Source organism: Globicephala melas, chromosome 12, assembly GCF_963455315.2.
Source record: "Globicephala melas chromosome 12, mGloMel1.2, whole genome shotgun sequence".
NCBI classification, from domain to species: Eukaryota; Metazoa; Chordata; class Mammalia; order Artiodactyla; family Delphinidae; genus Globicephala; species Globicephala melas.
Genome location: NC_083325.1, coordinates 50,879,097 through 50,894,801, shown reverse-complemented (window position 1 = coordinate 50,894,801; position 15,705 = coordinate 50,879,097). Strand labels below are relative to the sequence as shown.

Sequence of the window (15,705 nt, the reverse complement as noted above, 5' to 3'; positions counted from 1 at the left end):
AAAATAGGCAACCAAAAAAATCTTTTTCATTAAATTAACATCTGTTTTCACTTAATGTAATTAGCAATATATTTGGATTTAAATCTACCATCTTATTAAGTACTTCCTATTTGTCTTGCCTGTTGTATACTGTTAGTTTTGTCCTATCTTAGATTGATTACCTTTTATTACTCCATTACTTCTCTCCTTTTAGATTGGAAATTGTATGATGTGATGGTTAATTTTATATGTCATTTGGCTGTGCTACAGTGCCCAAATATTTAGTCAAACATTATTCTAGATGTTTCTGTGAAAATGTTTATTGGATGAGATCAACATTAAAATTAGTGTACTTTGAGTAAAGCAGCTTACCCTCCATTACATGGGTGAGCTTCATCCATTTAGTTGAAGGCCTTAATAAAACAAAGACTGATCTCCCCCGAGCAAGAAGGAATTCTGCCAGCCAACTGATTTTGGACTCAAACTGCAATTCTTCCTTGGGCTTCCAGCTTGTCAGACTACCCTGTAGATTTTGGACTTCCAAGCCCCTCCATAATCACTTGAGCCAATTCCTTAAAATAAGTGTCTTTCTCTCTCTCTCTCTCTCTCGCTCTAGCTCTTGCTGTCACTCTACACACACACACATACACACACATGCTGTTAGTTCTTTTTCTCTGGAGAACCTTGACTAATACACATAGTCTTATAGCATTCCTTTAGTGATTTTTGTAGAGATTACAAAATGTATTCTTGACTTAGAGTCTATTATTAATTGTAACTTTTTCCATTTTCCTAGACAATGCAGATTTTAGAACACTGGATTCCTTTTCCCCTCTCCTGACATATATACAGTTGTGTATTTTTAAATACAGAAGACATTACTACTATTGACTTAAATAGTTAATATCAATATTCATGTAGAATTATCCACATATTTATTATTTTGATTGATCTTTATTTCCTGTCTTTTTAAAAAATAAATTTATTTATTTATTTATTTATGGCTGTGTTGGGTCTTCATTGCTGCGTGTGGGCTTTCTCTAGCTGCAGAGAGCGTGGGCTTCTCATTGCAGTGGCTTCTCTTGTTGCAGAGCATGGGCTCTAGGCATGCGGGCTTCAGTAGCTGTGGCATGCGGGCTCAGCAGTTGTGGCTCGTGGGCTCTAGAGTGCAGGCTCAGTAGTTGTGGCTCACGGGCTCTTGAGCACAGGCTCAGTAGTTGTGGTGCATGGGCTTAGTTACTCCACGACATGTGGGATCTTCCCAGACTAGGGCTCGAATCTGTGTACCCTGCATTGGCAGGCAGATTCTTAACCACTGCACAACCAGGGAAGCCCTCCTCATGTATCTCTGATTTAACAATTAGGATAATTTCCTTCTGCCTAAAGAATGCCACTATCAATCTGCTGGTGACAAATACTCTATTTTGAAAATTTTACCTTCATTTTTAAAATATTTTAGAAATATTTAGTCCTTTGAAGTTATCATTCTATCATTTTCTGGCTTAAGATAGTTCTGTTATAAAGTAAGTTGTGGGACTTTCCTGGTGGTCCAGTGGTTAAGACTCCACACTCCCAAAGCAGGGGGCCCAAGTTCAATCTCTGGTCAGGGAACTAGAGCCCGCATGCTGCAACTAAAAGATCCTGCATGCCGCAACAAAGATCCTGCATGCCGCACCAAAGATCCTGCATGCTGCAATAAGTATCCCACAACTAAGACTCAGCACAGCCAAATAAATAAATATTTTTAAAAAAATTAGTTGTCAGTCTAACTTTTGTTTCTTTAAAGATCAATTCTTATTTTCTCTAGCTGCTCTTAAGATTTTTCTTTGTCTTTGGATTTTAGCAGTTTTTTCATAATGTGTTTATGTGTCAATTGTGTTGATTGAAAATTTTTTTTTATCCTGCTAGGGATTCATTCATTCAAATATTATTTCTGCCCAATACTGTCTTTTCTTTCCTTCTGGAATTCCATTCACGTGCATATTAAACTTTATCACTGTATCTTCTACATGCTTTCCCTGTGTTCTGTATTTTCCATCCTTTTTATTCTTTGTGCTTCATTCTGAGTATTTTTTTCTGACTTATCTTCTAGTTCCCTAACTTTATATCCATGTCTAATATGTTATTATACCCATCACTGAGTTATTTTCAGTTAGTGAACTTTTTGGTTCTAAAATTTTCATCTGATTCTTTTTTCAAGTTTCTAGTTATCTGCCTAAATTATTAATCTTGTGTTTTATTTATTTATATATAGTAAGCATTGCTATTTTTAGATCTATGTTTGATAATTTCACTCTCTGAACTCCTTTTGGGTCTGTTTTTGTTCTCTGTTGTTTCTGCTGATTTTTTTTCCTTGTATGACTTACTTTTAATTGTACACTAGACTTTGTATTTGCAAAATTATTAGTAGAAATGACTTCAGGCCTAGAATGATATTACTTTACTCCAGGAAGGATTTTAGTTTGCCTCCACCAAAGTCTTGTGGGTATTAGCTCAAAGGAATTATCCTAATTCACTCTCAGGGTTGAGATGTTTTGAAAATGAGATGTCACCCATTTACTTCTAGGATGTAGCCATTTGGATTCCTAGTACAAAGCAAGGGAGTTTCAACAGAGCTCTCCTCCTGCCTCCTTAGCACACCCTGAATTCCAATCATTGTCCCTCATCCCTGCTCATCCTCCCAGCAACCTTCTATGGAATGGATAAATGGATGTCCCTGGGCCTCCATCATTCCTCAGATCCATGGCCTGGTAATTCCTATCTTATTAACTCTCTGATGCCTTTGAATTGATTTTTTAATATTTTGTTGAGTTTTTCTAGTCTCCTCAATAGGAGGATTGGTCCAAATTAATCCCAATACCAGGGCTTATACAAATGTAGCTATGATTAAACATAGGTAGTTGTTTTTAAGAAGGACTTTGAAAACAATCCTTAAAGGAAAAAAGAATTAACTTTCATTCACAATCTTTTGAGTCCAAGTGGCAGCTCAGTATTTAGGAATGTTGCATCTGAGTTCTGATATCATGTGAGGAAAGTTACTTCTTTTATTGACAAATACTATTGAACATCATCTTTGTTCTGAAAGTTATTCTAAGAAATTACATTATAAGGATGAAAAAGACATGATCACTGACCTCAAGGGGCTTGAAGTCTAGATTCCGTGTTGGTAAACTGGTTACTTTTGGATGCATCAATTCATGATCAAACAGTCTTTTGTTAAATACACATGATACAATGATAAATACATTTAAAATTTAAACATGTATATTTGAGTTCCTATCACTTTTCAACCTAAACATGAGGGCATTTTAAACAATATATTTTCTAATGCATTTGTCTTCTAGTAAAGTTTACTAATGAGTACGTTCTTTTAAAGTATTTTGGAGAAAGAAGAATACAAGCTTTGGGACTTCCCTGGTGGTGCAGTGGTTAAGAATCCAACTGCCAATGCAGGGCACACAGGTTCCAGCCCTGGTCTGGGAAGATCCCACATGATGTGGAGCGACTAAGCCCGTGTGCCACAACTACTGAGCCTGTGCTCTAGAGCCCACGAGCCACAACTACTGAGCCTTCATGCCTCAACTACTGAAGCCCACGTGCCTAGAGCCCGTGCTTGGCAAAAAGAGAAGCCACCGCAATGAGAAGCCCACACACCACAACGAAGAGTAGCCCTCGCTCGCCACACCTAGAGAAAGCCCGTGCGCAGCAACGAAGACCCAACGCAGCCAAAAACAAATAATAAATAAATTTATTTTTTAAAAAAAAGAATACAAGCTTTGCAGGAGATCTTAAACGCCAGGATCCTTTTTTTCCTAAAGAGTTAGGCTCTGGTTTCCTAGACTTTTTACTCTTGTAAACTCCTGGGAAAAAGCTACTCACTCTGAAACATTATTATTTTTAATCAGAGCTTTTCCTTGGTAGATATTCAAAGCCCTCTAAAATAGCCTCTAAGTATAAAAGTGTCCCTGGACTCTGAACTGTGTGACAGATTTCCTAAGAGACCTGAGCCTTACCCGCAGAGATTATTTAAATGTGCCAGCCTCTCTGGGGTGAATCAGTCAGTAGAGAGGACCAGCAGAGAAAGCTTAGTGGATGCGGATGCAGTAGGTTCATTATTTGACCATGGACAAGTTACATCACTTTTCTGGATTTGTTTTCCCATCCATGATAGATTGGGCTCCTAGATGATATATCTCTAAAGTATATATAACTTCCAGTTCTCAAATTCTGCAATTCTTCTGGAATTGAGGAGGATTGTTTTGTCACCTGAGTTTAAAATAGATTAGAAGGAAAAACAGAAACTAAAGTTCCATATATCAAGTAAGACACTAGTGCAATAATCTATAAGGAGATGAAGACCTATGTTAGTGGCCACCATGACAATGACCAGCAGAGATAAAACAGACTGAGGTCTGAGGAGACTGTCGCTCTCCAGAAGCCACCTTCTCTCAAACTTTCTTCCTTCTTACCTCTTCTCCCTTTCTGCTACACTGTTCCTCTAGAAACTTCCTTGACTTTGTCCACATGAGGGGGTAACAGTGATTGAGCTTAAGGGAGAAAGTGAAGCAACTGTTGCTTCAAATGAAGCAACTGTTGCTTCAACTGAAGCACATTGTACATTTGCCTTGTGGTCTCTTACTCTGAATGCAGCTACGAGGCCCTCCAGGACAGTGTAATGAAAAACAAATCGAACTAGTAGATGACTGGACAAATCGTATAAACAGTGTTTTCATCTGTGGAATGAGGGGATGAAACTTCCATTTTTGTTATTATATATTGTGATTCCTATAATTCTTCTGTATCTCTGTCACCCCCACAGCTTGACTTGTTGTCAGTAGGCAGCTTGTTTCATATTCTGCCCACTTTATACTTAGAGCCTGGCACATATACAGTTAACATTCATTTTTCAGGAAGGAAATGAACTTCTGTTAGTACCTACTATGCCTCAGTCACCGTCCAGGTCTCTTTCATGTACCCTTTTAAAAAAAAATCCATTCAACACATTTGTGAGATAGGTATCACTACTCTAGTTTTTGAAGATGTAGATATAGGAATTCAGAGATTTAATTATCAGGATCAAAATGATAGCAGTAAAATGGAGGCTTAGTTTTGTCACTTACCCTCTATTTGACACGTTATTTTTCTATGCCTCAGTTTCCTTATCTGTAAAGTTGGAATTAGTAACAGTTAGGATAGGGTTGGCAGATTTAGCAAAAAAAAAAAAACAAACAAAATAAACTAGGAAGTATTTCCCAAATGGTACATTCTTATGCTGAAATTCAGATTTAGCTGGGCACACCTGTATTTTATCTGGCAATGCTATTTTAGCACTATGGTTATGACAATGCATGTAAAGAATTTAGCCCAACCCGTATCACTTAGTGAGCGCCCAGTAAATGCTTATTAAATTTTGGATCTGATTCCTGTCTTTTTTTTTTTTTTTTTACCTCAGACACGTTGAGCTTAGTTTCCACACAAAATTTCAGTCAAGCGAGGGTGATACTACTTTAAGTTTCTATTAGTTCTTTATCGTTCCTAAAGCTCTTTCAAAGCTTGGCCAATGCCGGAAAGCTCCTGAGGAAACCCACAGAAGCTCGGACTTTTGAGGGCCGTCGCTGCAGTCCCAGCACAGCCTCCGCAGACGGACCAGCCAGGCGGCCACCCGTCGCTCCGCCCAGCCGCGACCCGCCTCCGCCCCATCTCGGCCACTCAGCGGCCGCGCCGCGCCCCGCCGCATTCTTATAGGTCCTTCGCGGGGCAAGCGAGGCCTTTCCATTTTCCCGCCTTCCCCAGCCCCTCCTCAGCCCGAAACCCGACTGGCCCACAACGTCTCCGCCCTGCTTTCCGTGCGAGCCCCGCCCTTCCGGACACCGCATCCCCCTTCCTCCCACACCCGCCGCCTGGGCAGCCTGCCGGGTCCCAGTCCTGGCCCCCCGGTAGGAGGTGGGAGGGGACAGGGAGGGACGGGAGGAGCCCCCCTCCCAAGGGGTCGCTGGAGGCGGGGACCGGAGGGAGGGGCGGGGCTCATCTCCTTGGCGCCGCGTTGCCATGGCAGCGGGGGAGGGCGGAGGGAGGGGAGGAAGAGAGCCGGAGGGGGATGTGGTACTGCCGCGGCCGCCACCGCAGCTGCCGCTGCCTGCTCGTTGCCGCGTCTTCCCGGAGGCGGCTACTGGAAGCCGCCGAGAGCAGCTGCGGTGCTCTGCCATATTGTGTCTTCCCCTGCTCGTTCCTCACCCCTCCGCTGCGGCGGCCGAGCTGACGGTGAGTCCCCGGAGGAGCGGCGCCCTCCTCAGCAGGCGCCGCCCGGCGTCCGCGCTCCGGGCAGAGAGTGCGGCGGCCGCCGGGCGTGGGGCGCGGAGGCGGCTGTCCCGTGACGGGCCCGGACATTTTTGTCCAGTGAGGGATTGGCGCTGGCGCGGGGGTCTCCCCTGCGCGCGCCTTTGGTGGCGTGTGGGCTCCCGGGGGGGTGGCGAACTGAGGGTAGTGCGGCCCCGTGAGGAGTTAGGAGTTTTTCCTGAGGGGTGTAATGACCGCCCGGGAGGGGGTGTCGCGCGGCGGAAACCGCGGCGAGGGGTGCCGGCTCTTCAGAAAGGCTTGGAGGTGGCCCCGAGGACGCTTAGGGTTCGACTCGGGACGAATCTGCTGTTGGGGGAAGCGCCCCAAACCCGTCGGGAGTCTTTGCAGCACAGACGCACCCCCTCCCCCCGCCCCCGGCATAAAGTGCAGCAAGACGTGCGGGGCGTGGAGCCCTCGCCCGGCCCCGGGCGGACTGGCTGGGCCCGGCCAAATAGTGCCCGGGGAGGCTCCGGGCGCGGCCGGCAGTGAACTTCGAGCAGCGGGGCGGCTGGGCGTTGGGGGTGGGCAGGGGCGGGTCCCGGATGTGGGGGTGGCCGACCCAGGCACCCTCTGGCCCCTCCTCCAGCGGGCGCCCGGGGGGCCTCCGAGGGTTGCTGTCTTGGTGGGATGGGAGTTAGTGTTTCAGCGCTGCAATACGGACACTTCCTGTTCGCCGCTTCTCTTGGGCCCTTGGTTATCTGTGCCCTTACCGGGAAGGTGAGAGGTCGTGTGGGCGTGTGCGAGGCCCTTCAGCCTTCTGAGTTCGCCCCATCGCAACAGCAGCGAGGCTGGAACCCGGGAGGACGGCGGGAGTCAGGGGAAAGCGGCCCATGTGCGTAGTGCTCCGTCTTACTCAACTCCACCCCATTGCCCCTTTGCAGAGTGCCTCTGTTCCCATCGCAGCTCACGGGAGTTGGCGTGTCTTAATAAACTGGGGGCACACTCTCGGGATCTTCCTGGACCTGATTTCTGCTTTAAAGCCTCTTTAAAACCGCCTCTGTACTTGGTTTTCTCCTTACAGAAAAAAGTCTTAGCGTGCAAAGAAATGACGCATACTTTATTTCTTCTACCCCAACTCCGAGGTTGTGGGAGGAGGTTATTATTTTCAGGTTAGTTTACGCTGTTAATCTTGTCTTCTGATTGTGACAGCCACGTGGCCGGTTGAGTGTAACTGAGCGCCCTAGCGCAGCCAGGGCTGAGGCTTCACTGGTAGCCAGGGGGCTTTGTAACCATGCAGTAGCTTTGCATCCACATGTATTTTGGTGTTTTCTGAGATGGAAGTGGAAAAAGCTGAACCGTTCATGTCTATCTCTGTACCAACCGAATGGAAGACTTTGTTTTCTAGCAGTCCTTGTAATGTATATATTGACATTTTTGCTTTCTGCTGTTTTGATGATTTATCTTTAAAATCTAAGCAGCAGTGTTAGGTACCATTAAGGAGTGATGGGGAATAGAAGAGTACATTACGGAGTTTCTCAACTTTGGGAAAAAACCGTTTGAATTTCAGAGTCGTTAATGAAAGTTTCTAATGTAATCAGAAATAATCACATTCTGCAGGATTTCTGCAGAATAGTTTCATAAAAATCTCAGTTTTTCTCTTTTTACATAAAAATTGTGATCTGAAAAGATATATTACCAGTGAAAATACTTGTTTAGGGATAAAATAAATACTTGTTTGATTTGTGCATGGGCACTTTCTTAAGCTTTTTTAAGGAAAAGTATTAACAGTTTATATAAATGTTAACATCAACAGATATTAAGGGAATGAAATTAAAGTTTTAGAATATATAAAAGTAAAAGGTCAAGGGCTGAAGAGCAAAAAATTAATAAAAAGTAAAATAAATAAAATGAAATAATTTTAAATAAATTATTCTAAAGTAAGGTAAAAAACAGGTTGAAGATAAACTTTTGGAGAGTTTGGAATTTATAGAATTTAAGAATTACATACAATCCTTGGTTACTAGTGCATCGTGTTTCATTTTGTAAATGTTTTGGTGCATTTGAATTATTTCTGTAACATGTTTTTATTTGAATCAGTTTTACTTGAAGAATGCTAAACCACAGAAAACACTTAGAATGTTTAAAAGAACTGTGTGGAGAAGTTACAGTAGTACCATTAGAATTTTAATTCTCATTCTAATTCAGTGAAGCTAATAGTTAAAAAGATTGGAGAGGCTTAGGTGCGGAAAAGATAATGCAATTGAGAAATGAATATGTGTGCTGACCACTGAGAGCAGTGCATAGTTGAGAAAGAAAACTAAATGAGGTGAAGAAATACTTATATAAAGCAGGAAGCACTGAAAACATATGCTGGGAGATAGCTACATTATTAGTTATGGAATCCGGCTATCAAATAAAACTTTAAAAAGTGCCATCCAAACAAGGATTAATCTTGTTCTTATGGCAGCTTATATGTGTGTGCCTTGCTTTTAGATTGTTGTCATTTTAGTAAGTGGGTTTTGCATAAATGTAAAAAGGTCCTCCAAAAACAAAGTTTTGAGGGCCCAATTCTTTGCTGATTTTTTTTTTTTTAATTTTTAATTTTTGGCTGTGTGAGGTCTTCGTTGCAGCCCACAGGCTTCTCTCTAGTTGTGGTGTTCGGGTTTTCTCTCTCTAGTTGTGACACACTGGCTTAGTTACCCCACGGCATGTGGGATCTTAGTTCCCTGACCAGGGATCAAACCTGGGTCCCCTGCATTGGAAGGCGGATTCTTTACCACTGGACCACCAGGGAAGTCCCTTTGCTGATTTCTTAGGGAAGAAAAAGTGTTCTAATATTTGATCCCTATTCTTGGGTTGAAGAGACATGATTAATATATGTGAAAAAAAGTTTACAATGTGAGATGATATAGATAGGGGAGGCTTCTTGAAGAAAGTAAGGCTTTTGTTTTCGAAAGTCTAACCTTCATGTTACTCCCATTAGATTAATTTTCCTAAAGGTTATATCACTTTAACAACCAAAACACCTTATATCAAGCATAATACCAAATTTCTTCTCAAGATTTTTCAAACTTTGGTCTCAGTCTTCTCCCTTCTTATCTTCCACTGACGTACAGGAACTGTTCATTATTCACTACTTCAACATGGTATAACAATTTACTACTTTTTACGTTTGCTGATACAACATTTTTCTGTTGGAAATGCACCTGCACACATCCTCTTAACTGTTGAAGATCTTCTCAAACTTGAGGCTTGGTTAAAATCTTGATTGCCCTGCTAGCCTTAGAATCATAGAATTTTAGACCTGTCTTCCACCTCTCCAGCTGAAATTCTTTTCTCTAATAGCATATTATTCTGTTGGGTTGTAGCATTCTATACTGCCTCGTTTTTATTTAATAAATATTTTTTGAGCACCTACCATGTGCCAGGCACTGTTACAGTAACTGAGGCTACAGCCTTGAATAAGACAAATTCCCATATTCTTTGTTATCTTTTTAGGTTTTATCACCCCAAGAAAATTATAGTCTTTGACCACCCAGAGGAGTCTTTTCCCCCCACCTCAGGTATATGTTATATGCTTAGTGAGTATTTGATTATTTTCTGAGTAAAGGAAAGGCAGCACTTATGAGGTAGAGAGATGGATGGAAAGGTCTTTCTTTGTAAGTGAAGGGTACAAAGGAATAACCAATTATGGATGGGCTTGAAAACATCACTTTTGAATTTAAGCATAGTTTAATGCCAAAAAAAATGGCATTTAAGCTTGGGCATGATAGGATAAAATCCTTATTTGAGGAAGGTTCATTTGACAGCAGCGTGCAGGACTAATTATTGACTATGGGAAGGAAAGAGATCTATTAAAGGACAAATTAGTAACTTTGAGAAGGAGGTTTGGAAGGGGAGCATAGTCAAGAAGATGGTGAGTTTAGTTGGAGTGTTAGATGAGTGGGAGATATCAAGGTGAATATAACCTTTAATGACTAGAGATTAGAGCTGTGAGATAATCCATTCAATATAGAGGTGACAGCTAATGTTACAATTTTTTGTTATAGAGTTAGTAATTGAAGTGTTGAGGCCTAAGAATGATGCTTTGGGAAACAAGAATAAGGGGCATCTGCTTTGGTCATATGTGACTTCATAATTAATACTGTAGACTTGTTCAGTAACTTAATTTCCACTCTATGAGAGTGCTACCAAATATATAGGAACCAAAAGAATGTTTATCATCATTCACTTCCAAAGGATTTTGATTCATATATTTCTTATTCCCCTTACCCTAACTTTTTAAATTTAAATAAACATTTAATTTTAGAATAGTTTTACAGTTACAGAAAAATAGCAAGATAGTACAGTATACCTCACCCAGTTTACCCTATTGTTAACATCTTACATTACAGTGGTACAGTTGTCACAACTAAGGAAACAAAATTGCTACTTTATAACTAAATTACATACTTTATTCAGATTTCATTAGTTTTTCCCTAGTGTCCTTTTTCTGTTCCAGAATTCTAGTTTCTCAAATTTTTCTTATTTCTGATGATTGTGACAGTTTTTAGGAGTACTAGTCAGAAATCTTATAGAATGTCCCTCAGTTGAGATTTATCTAACATTTTCCTCATGATTAGACTGGGGTTAGAGTTTTAGGGAGGAAGACAACAGAGGTGAAGTGCAATTTTCTTCACAGCTTATTAGGGTATATACTAAGAACATAAAATTGATACAATGTTGACAAATGTTGATCACCTGTTTGAGGTCTTCCTTGGGTTTCACTCCCCACCCAATCATACTCTTTGGAATCAAGTTTCCAAGCACAGCTCATGCTCAAGGCCTTGACCTAATTTTAATTCATGTATATTTTTATTTCCCTCAATCTAATTTTCTTGTCCATAAATAAACATTAAACTTGGACAAATATTCATTGAGCATCTTCTGTATTTAAGTGCTAAGGATATAGTGGTGAGCAAGAGACATCATTTCTACTCTTTTGGAGTCTGCCTGATGTGAACATAAAGTAAATAGAATTTATCCCCTCACCTACATAGGTCTTTTCACTGACAGTTGTAAGTATAGTATTACTGTAAGCCTAAAAGGCTAAATAAAGTTCTTAAGTAGCCATTTAGAAAATATGCTGTTATCAAAAAGATTAAATATATATACCATTAAAATAACCATCTTTTTGCTACCAACATGGATAAGGGAAAATTACTTTGATTCTCTCCAAGTAGGTGTACTACTGTTTAATTAGCAGAATAGTTTAATTATTGTTAATTATCTTCGTATCTTATAAAGTTTGCAGGTTGTATAAGAAAATTCTTGGCTTCTTGATTGTATTTCAGAGGCATTTGGTGCTTTTGCTACTTAGAGGTTTTTTTCTAAGAAGTGGTTTGAAAGACGTGTTGAATAAGAATTGCAGTTAATTTTTTCTCCTTAACTGGGTTAACTAAAAGCACTGTTCCTTTGGACTCTTATTGAAATTCTCCCTAAAATGTATTATTAATACATTTACACTTTTCACATTTTATAGTGTTCAGCCCACTGAGCATAATTTAATGTTTAACTTAGAATTTTGACACAGAGAACAGTTATTTTGAGTTTTTATATAACCTTGGAGGTAGAGAATTGAGGAAATTGATAAACTTACATCCTTGTGGTTTGTTTATCTTAAAAGAGGAAATACAGGAAAACAGGAAGAGATTTCTTGTAAATTGAGATTTTACTGTTCCTTCTGCCTGCCCTATGCCTCTGTCCAACTCCTCCATCCTTAAAAGTTCAATTTAAATTCTACCTCTATGCTAATTGAGCAACATTTATTAATAATCATGGCAACAATTACTACCTTTTATCAGGTGCCTACTATGTTCTGGCGTGGCATTATACTAGACACATGAGTATATAATTTAATTCTCCAAAACAACTGTGCGGGACATATTTTATTATAAAGAAACGGAAGTTATGTAAATGCAGCCCTGGGTGTTTGAGCCCAGGTCTGTCAGATTTTAAAATTTCATATTCTTTGTACTGTGACCTGAAGTCTTTGAAAAATGGATATTTGCCAGGATGAGATACTTCTTTCCCAGGAAAAAGTAAGGAAGAATACAGGGTAAAGAGAGCAAACTAATATTTATAGAATGCCTATTCTGTGACATGAATGCCACTACTTTATTGTCATAGTGAATTAAGTAAGTGGTGTTATTCCTTGGGATGTAAGGGGGTTAGGTCATTTGTCAGAGATTGCATAAGAAAGTTGGTAGGTGATGGGTCTGCTTGACTTCAAAACCTTATTATTAGTCTTTTACTTTTCTAGTACAGGATGCTGCTATTTTCATTCATTTAAACATTTGCTTACTAAATGTTATGGTCTGCGGTAGAGCATAAAAATGAATGTATTTTTGTTCTGCCTACAAGGATTTATATTCTAGTACAATATTTCTTAAATGGATGATAGAGAATCAATATAGTAAATTGTGACCAACATCTCTTAATACAATCAAATAGAAAATTTCAGTGTGTTGTATGTGGTAAGGGTAAAAGTGCTATTTCATTTTGTTTCCGTTACATATGTAAGTATCATGGATCTCTTATAAAAATATACTTCTTATTGTGGGATAGCATCAAAAGTTTGAAAACTACTGGTCTAGTGGCTGAGTTGGAAAGATAAGCAAATAATTATGAGTAATCAGAAATAGCAAGTAAGTTCTATAATAGGGCTCTAAATAGGATGCTAAGGAAGCATGATTGGAAAAAATTGTATAATTCAAGGAAGGCTCCTAGAGAGATGACTTTGAGTCTCTCTGAAACATGGGGTGGAGAGCCTAAAATACATCTAAAAGCATGAAGAAGTTAAAGAGCATTGTATATTCCGGAAGCTTGGGGTGGTGTGAAATAGGTGCAAACAGGAACCAGATTTTTTATGGAATTTGTAGGCCACCGTACTAAAGATTGTAGATTTTATTAGGCCCATGGTTTTTCTGGAGTCTCATGGCATTCTTTTGCTAAAGAACAGATACATTTGTATATTTGATTCTATCATACAATCTAGAAACAATTTTAGGAATAGAAAATTTGACCATATAACACGTTATGTAGTATAAAATGGTGGGTATGAGCACAACTTTTGATAAAAACAATCACAACCAAAAAAAGATTAAACTGTTTTGAGGCTACGATCAAATGTTCCTTTTCTACTTTTTCTTGCATTTTTGCTATTGCTAGCAGACTAATGGTAGCAGATGCTAAAGTTTGAAGAAAACTTTATAAGAGAAAATTGTTCATTTTTTTCCTTTGAATTGGAAGACAGCCATTATTCAATTTTGAGGACAGTAGGGACCCTCTATTGGAATATTAATATCAGACCCATTCCTGTAAGCCACAGTTTGCAACCTTTACCTACAGCTGTGTTTTGTTTGGCCAGGAATATTTGAAAAAAATTTTTTTGCATATTTGCCAACACTTAAATATTGGTACATTTCATACAAAAATCTAGAGTTCTTTTGTCCCTTGGAAGATTGAACATCGTGGCAGCATTGGTTTCATGGGTTTCATTGGTTTCATGGGTTTCATTGGTTTCATGGGTTTCATTGGTTTCATGGGTTTCATGGGTGAAGCTTATAAGCAGCTGCCCTCTTTTGGCAGTCTCCATAATTCTCTGTTGTCTTACAGAAGACCAGCTTCACTTGTTTGTTGCCTGCCTGGTTCTTGTAAGGCTTTTGAATTGCCTGCTGTGTACTGTTATTTTGTGAAGTGTTTTAAAAGGGGGACTTGGGGTCTTTGAAAGATCATTCTGCCAGTATTGTAGAAGATGGATTGGAGGAATATGAGATGTGTCTGGTTCGAATTTTAATGCAGGTGGGATGCCCTTTTCTTCTTCTGAACCCATATTACTTTGTACCTTTCTCAAAGCACTTACTATATATAGCTTCCTCTTATATGTGTTACATATCTCTTCAACTAAATTGTAAACACCTCATACATAACATGTGCTCAATGAATGTTTGTTGAATTTAATTATATTTATTTTTAAGAAGACCGTGTTTGCTTGTCTCAAAGGTGAGTTTTCTTCGCAGTTTTAGAGTACCTCTTAACTGAAAAAATCTTCTACAAATTTTAAGTATCAGTTGAAATTTATTCTAAGAATAAGTAAATGTCAAACACTTTTAAACTATGTGTTACATGTGAAAAGCAGAACAGGTAGGTTCTATATAATAAGATGGTGGACTTTTAATTCATTGTCCTGTTTACCAAACTTCATGATGAAACACTGTGGGAAACTTGTCTCTCGGTTTGCCGTGTAATTTTTTTAAGTCATTTTGAAGATTATTCCAAGAGCTTTTTGTTACTATGTTTTCTACTGATAGCTAGAAGTTTTAAATTAATACCATTTATGGTTTTTTATTTTCTAAATTTTTAAAATGCTTTTTACTGTAAAATAAAATGTAGATGCAGAAAACCACGCAAGAAATGTGCAGCTTAGTGAATTATTCTAAGGCCAACCCTCATGTAACCATCTTCAAGGTTAAGGAATAGAATTTTGCCAGCCACCTTAGAAGCCCTTTCGAGTGCCTCTTCCAAAACATAACTCCTTCCTTCAAAAACTAACCACTGGGCTTCCCTGGTGGCACAGTGGTTTAGAGTTGGCCTGCCGATGCAGGGGACACGGGTTCGTACCCCGGTCCGGGAAGATCCCACATGCCACGGAGTGGCTGGGCCTGTGAGCCATGGCCACTGAGCCTGCATGTCTGGAGCCTGTGCTCCACAACGGGAGAGGCCACAACAGTGAGAGGCCTGCGTACCGCAAGAAAAAAAAAAAAAAAACCTAACCACTATTCTAACTTTTTTGAAAATCCCTTAAGTTTCTTTTTGGTTTTATTACCCAAGTATGTGTCCTTAGACAGTGTGGTTAGCCTGCTTGCACCTTTCCTCTCTCCCTTCCTCTTTATTTCTTTCTGATTAAGTTTTCTTCCTTTTTACCCTTTGTTTCTCTTAAGGCTTTATCTTATATGTTTATTTTTTCTTGTATTCCTTTAAGTCTTCATTTCTGAAGTGGGTTTTTTTTCCTTTTATTTCAGATTCTTTCTTGAGCTCTGTCACTTTATTTTTGAGCTTCTCTTTTTTTTTAATTTTTAAATTTTATTATACAGCAGCTTCTTATTAGTTATCTATTTTATATGTATTAGTGTATACATGTCAATCCCAATCTCCCAATTCATCACACCACCACCACCACACCCCCCCACTTTCCTGAGCTTTTCTAGTTCTGATTTTTTTTTCATGTCTTACATAATTTTTTTAAGCTCTTTTTGAAATAGAAGCTCATTTTTGTCTCTCCTGTGAGCATATCTTTCTGGCATGCTTTCATTGTAGGATATCATTTTATTCCCTGTTTTTTCTTTTATATCTTTATTTTATTTACTTATTTATTTTTACTGTGGTAAGAACATTTAACACGAGATCTAC

At 39.5% G+C, this 15,705-nt stretch overlaps 1 protein-coding gene and 1 long non-coding RNA gene across 5 annotated transcripts in view; one reads left to right on the top strand and one right to left on the bottom strand.

Moving 5' to 3' along the window:
* Positions 1-5,597, bottom strand: part of LOC115854030 (uncharacterized) — a 297,742-nt gene extending 292,145 nt beyond the window's left edge. The window contains exons 1-2 of the long non-coding RNA XR_004039840.3: positions 5,427-5,597; positions 5,100-5,142 (exon numbers count right to left, since the gene is read on the bottom strand). This is a non-coding gene — a long non-coding RNA (uncharacterized lncRNA). The remainder of the gene's footprint in view (positions 1-5,099; positions 5,143-5,426) is intronic.
* A 262-nt stretch (positions 5,598-5,859) lies between these two features.
* Positions 5,860-15,705, top strand: part of FOXN2 (forkhead box N2) — a 56,204-nt gene continuing 46,358 nt past the window's right edge. Inside the window, exon 1 of one of the 4 annotated variants that reach the window (XM_030857736.2) lies at positions 5,860-5,915. The gene's annotated coding sequence lies outside the window, so the exon portion shown is untranslated. Of the gene's footprint in view, positions 5,916-6,067; positions 6,241-6,992; positions 7,148-7,348; positions 7,425-15,705 lie in introns of those variants that run through there. The other 3 variants (XM_030857731.2, XM_060309556.2, XM_070046873.1) reach the window with 3 other exon arrangements.